Here is a 5788-nt window from a genome sequence, read left to right as displayed (position 1 = left end):
AGGCCTAAAGCCTCAGTCTGTGGCTTGGAGCAGACATATGCAAATTAGCCGCCATCTTGTTTGTCAGTTAATTTGCATATACTCACTGATTAGCCAATGAAAAGGGTAGCAGTCGTACGCTAATTACCATGTTTCTCTTTTATTAGTGTAGATAGGGCCCTGAATTTTGGGACATTCTATTTTATCTTTCATATCTTCTTATAATCAGTAAATTCTTTCCTGATATTATTATCTTTTTTTCTGGTATTTGCATGCCAGACTCAATGAAAAATAACCAACATACACACAATTTTTCCCCAACCTCTTCTCTTAGAGCTCCCTGTGCAGTACTCAGTTGTTTGCTTTCCAAATTACTTCATGTAACTACTTACCAAATATTTTGCCAATGAAGAATAAGGATGACCATGTTTTTAGCCTCTGATATCAGTTTCCTTGCTTTCTGCTATGTGACCACTAGGCCAGTGACATATGTTAAGTTTTTATTATAGCAACACAGTAACATAACATAACCTGGAAGGAATTCTGCATTAATTAGATAGATTCCACTGTGTTAATAAATTTACTCTGAGATATCAGTGGCTTAACACAGCGCTGATTTATTACTTGCTAATACTAGATGTCCAAAAAGCATAAGGCCCTGTAAAATGTAGTTATTAACAGACCCAGGCTGACCAAGGCTCTATCATCTTATAATGTCACTATTTCAGCGTATGACCTCATAGCTGTTTCAGAAGGGGAAGAGGAAGCTATCTACTGGCTCTTAAAGGTAAGGGAGGTGGGAAATACAAAAAAGCAAAGAGGTATTTGCTTAGTAGTAAATATCTCTGTGGAATACAGAAGGGCTCTTACTTAATATTAGACTAACATAGGATACCGAAGATATTTAGGGATTAAAAACATTACTGACAAATACTATATGATCAGTGATTTTATTTCTCCTTTTCTAAGAGTATATTCTTATATCAATAGTAATATAGAAAAAGTTCTCCATATTTAGCATCATACATGCTCTCCCTCCCCACCCCACCCCCCAACTTCCTTGGGATTAAATAATAGCAAACAGAATTTTATAAAATATTTCCATTTTTATCTTTAAAGTTAGAAGTGGTGGAGATAAGTAGAAAGAAGACTACATCCTCTTCTAAGCTATTTCCTCCTCCAGTCAGAGGAAGGATAAACTTTTAGAAGCAATTTGAGAGGTAATCTCATTCAAATTCCTTATTTTAAAAGGTGAGGAGAGAGAGAGAGAGAAACTGACTTACTAAAAGTTACCCCACTAGTTATCATCAGGAACTGTGAAAAGTCTAAAATGTTACCCAACTCTCAGGCTAACAAGCTTATGTCCCACCACTTCACAGATGTTGGTAGAAGACATGATACTGCTGCATCAGAGACAAAGTACTTCAAAAAAAAAAAAAAAAAAAAAAAAGTAGCCTGCATTTCATGTTCATGTGAGTTGTTTCTCTATGTTCCCTGAGTCCTGTGCAGGTGGGCCCAGATGAGCACTTGCACACACAGTGAGTTGTGTTACCGGAAAACACTGAGGTTGGGACTGGGGGAATTCACTACTGGAGAAAGGCACTACCTCATTTTCCAAGGCTGCTTACTGCAATCATGACCCTGATACATGACCCACCCTGGGCCATTAGGGCCTTTCCTTTTTGGCATACCTAGCATGAATGTGGAGACATGCTTGAGCTTCCAAAAGTTGGTATCAGAGTTAAGACTAGAACCAGCTCTCTAAAACATGTTTAATATTTTCTTCTGATGGATAGGTTAGCATTAGGATCAAATCTATTGACCCTTAATTATTTAATTTATGGTAAGACTTAGTCAAGGACCAGCAAATTTGTGCCAGCAAATCCTGAATTACAGGAAATTAGTCTTTGGAATATATTATTATTTGACTTTTAATTTATTCTCACTAGTCAACATTTATGAATCTCCTACTCTGTGCCAACTGGGACTTGGGGGTGTGGGTTAAACAACAAATTAGGAGTCTTGACCTCACAGTGCTTTTAAGACCCATGCATAAGAAAGTGAAAAACAAAAATGAAGAAGCATATGCTAAGAGTGAAATGAGAAGAACAGAGTATAAGTTTATTGGACCCCAGAAAAGTTTGGACATTTCTGGCTAGCTGTGGTCAGGAAGGATTCATGGATAAAATGGAGAAAGAAAAATTGTTCTTAGAGAAGGGGGAGAACAATGAGTTCTATCACTCTTTATATTCTCTCTGATTTTAAAAGTAAACATTAAAAGATACTCTTTAATGGCAACCATATAGGCATTTTTCTCATCTGTTTGATTCACTGCTCAATCTTCAGTTCTTTGAAAAATGCCTTGCCCATGTTAGAAACTCATAAAAACACAATCAGTAAATGATGGTTGGAGGTGTGCATGGTTTGTACTACTTGTCTTTAACATTTATCTTTTACACAACCCCCACATTCATACAACATACAGTCCATATATAGACAGTTTCTTATTCACTGAATTGGGTCTTTCATATGGTTCTGATGAAATATAACTTCAGCTGCAATGTAATCTGATTCTGGCCCTTGGGGAAAGGACCTGATTTTAGTGTGGCAGGTAGAGGGAGGTTTTTTAGCCAGCTCCAAACCTTCCTCAGTTACCCAAATCTTCTTACTCTCTGAACTAAGGGGTTAGCCAGCTCCAAACCTTCCTCAGTTACCCAAATCTTACTCTCTGAACTAAGGGACCTCTTATGCTACCAGTGGCTTGGACCTTGTACATTCACATAGTGATTTTTCACGCAGCCTAACTTACCCTTTCATGTACTACTCTCTGCATCCCACTTCTTCCTCTACTCACTCTTAACTGGAGGCTCAGGGTTGTGGAGGCTACATAAGTGCTGATGCAGAGTAGGACAGCCTCCTTTTATCTGGCAGAGGTTTAAGGACTAGAGAGAGCTTCAACACCCATAGGTGGGGGATGGAAAGGGGATAAGTCTGAACTTCTATAGTTTCTTGGGACATATGGCATTTCTTTCACCTGTCATTAATGCCTGACATTCCCAAATGCCTGCAAGGATTTTTTTCACCATGATGCTTGGACCTGGAAGGGCAGTAGTACCAGAACTATTATTATTATTATATACTAGTAGCTATATATAAAAGCTAAGTAGCTATATAGCAATTTATTACTTTTTATTCTTATGAGGATGAAACAACTTTGAAGTCATGTATGTTCAGCTTTTCAACATTTTACTTTCAAATATATAATCAGAAAAATAGATTACCTATATTTTGTTTTTGAGCCATATATATTATGTCTACTACTAATGCTAACCATGTAATTTTATAGTGAAACTTTAAATTGGTTGAAGATAGTCATAGCAATAATTAAAAATAAGAACAAATAAAATAACTTAGTAACTACTGGGATGCTTTTGGAAGTATTTTCCATATACATTATAAAGTGGTCCATTTAGAAATAAGGTCATTAAAATAAATTGCTAAGTAAAAGTGTTCTAGATTATAGAGACCTTTTCCCAGGTAACGAGTGACACATTTTCACATTGTTCTTCATAAAAATTTAATTTTGTTGATGCCTTATGGATCTAGTTAATCTGACATTTTATTTTCTATGACTTTTATTTTCCTTAGAAGTAAGCTATTAAACTAGATGTTATGCTGAAAGACTCATTCTATAGAAATGTCCTTCAGTTTAAAAATCTTGCTATTACAAGGATATAGATTTCAGAAGAGAAAATAAAATGAGCAGCCTGAGAGGAATACCAGATGGTCCAGCATTGTACAGAGAGAGCTGTGAAGCCAGGTGTAATTCCAGGTGGTGCTTACTAGGGTCACAATGGAAGGAGGACTGGAAAAAGGATTGCTTTGTCTGAATCTTTCATGTTTAGGCTAATTCTAGTGACTCAAGCTTGTTAGGCCTGTGTACAAGTTGGGAAGATGGAAACCTAAACAATTTAGTTTCCCTGTTGGATATACTCTGGGCCAGGTTACCTAGAGGCCAGCCAAGCTGTAGGTGGAGATACTGACTTAGTGAAATATTATGATCTGGTCCAAGAGTTTTCACTCAGTATCAACTTTTCCACTTCCATATGTTGGCTAAAACCCTGTAACCATGACAAAAGTCAGTGCCTGAAAGTATTCCCCGTGTTGTCGTCTGAATGCTTATTCCCCCCACCCCAAATTCATATATTGAAATCTTAACCCCCAAAGATGAGGTGGGGCCTTTGGCAGAGACCTCACAAATGAGATCTAGTGCCTTATGAAAGAGTCTCCAGAGAAATCCCTAGCTCTTCCAGTTTTAGACGATGCAGTTGAAGTCACCAGCTAAACCAGGAAGAGACCCTCACCAAAATGTCACCCTGCTAGTGCTCTGATCTCAGACTTCCCAGCCTCTAGGACTGTGAGACATAAAAGTTTGTTGTCATAAGCCACCCAGTTTATTGTATTTTGTTGTAGCATCATGAATGGACTGAGGCATGAGACAAAATAAAAAGCTGACCCTCGATATTTGTTAACAGTGCTAAGGGATTATGAAGCATATAATGTAGTAAAATAACACGAATCATTCATTTATTCATTTATTTATTAATTTATTAGAGGCCCAGTGCATGGAATCATGCACTGGTGGGGTCCCTCATCCTAGCCTGCGCCCTCTCACAATCTGGGATCCCTTGGGGGATGTTGGCCTGCTGGTTTTGGCCCCATCCCCGCAGGCCTGTGGGGATCTGGCTGAAACCGGCAGTTTGACATCCCCTGAGGGATGTAGTAGTGTCTGAAGCAGCAGGCAGCTGGGGAGGAGCCCGAGTCTTGGCTGGGCACCGTGCAACTCCCACTCATCCCGGTCCCGCTGTGCCTGCTCGGTAGTGCTGCCCACAGTGGTGGGAGAGGCTCGTGATGCCGCAGCTGCGCTCGCCAGTCATGAGCCTGGTGTCTGGCGCCTGACAATCAGTTGAGCGGCACTCCCGCTGTGGGAGTGCACTGACCACCAGGGGGCAGCTCCTTCATTGAGTGTCTGCCCCCTGGTGGTCAGTGAGCATCATAGCAACCGGTCAAACAGTTAACTGGTAGAATGGTCGACTGGTCACTTAGGGATACTGGTCTTTAAAAGTACCAGATATTCTACTGGGCCTTGGAAGAGACAAGCAGATTAAAGACATAGTCCTAGTCCTCAAGGACCTTGTGATTTAGGTGAACAATGATTTTATTCCTTGAGATTTTTGTGTACACAAAAAGGGCTACTTACTAGTATGTGGTACTGGGACTGCCAGTTCTTGGCTTTAAACATGTGGCCTACATAGCTTCTCAATAGGCCTTTGTTAGCCAGTGTGCTAATGTACAATACACTAATGCACAAATACAACCATGGTAAAGTTTAAAAATTTCTAGTGTGCTTTCACTGGAGGAAAGTAGGTTTTGGCATGAATTCTTTAAGTTTACATACTCTCCCCAATTCTTCACTATTCATTTACACCATTTGCTTTAATGTAAGAACAGGTTTCATAGTGTAGTGGGAGCAGTGGTGGGTTACATTTGTTCCTCAGTCTCTCCTCAGCCAGCCTTCCTGCGGTTCTGGGTGATGTCCGTTCCATCTTTTAGTTGTATTTTTGAAGTGGTTGTTTGCGGCAGCAGTCTGCGGTGTTTACCTATGCCGCCATCTTGGTCTCCACATCTCATTTACACCATTTGCTTTAATGTAAGAACAGGTTTCATAGTGTAGTGGGAGCAGTGGTGGGAACAGTAGGCTAGACATCCTTCCCATTCCCCCTGCTCAACAACAAAATTACTATTGTTA

At 39.7% G+C, this 5788-nt stretch overlaps 1 pseudogene; it reads right to left on the bottom strand.

Annotated features, from left to right (window-relative positions):
• Positions 1-406, bottom strand: part of LOC102251054 — a 2812-nt pseudogene extending 2406 nt beyond the window's left edge.
• Between the last annotated feature and the right edge of the window lie 5382 nt (positions 407-5788).

This window comes from Myotis brandtii, unplaced genomic scaffold (genome assembly GCF_000412655.1).
Source record: "Myotis brandtii unplaced genomic scaffold, ASM41265v1 scaffold5, whole genome shotgun sequence".
In the NCBI taxonomy this organism is placed as follows: domain Eukaryota; kingdom Metazoa; phylum Chordata; class Mammalia; order Chiroptera; family Vespertilionidae; genus Myotis; species Myotis brandtii.
The sequence above is the reverse complement of the archived record's forward strand: the minus strand, read 5'-3'. Positions and strand labels throughout refer to the sequence as shown.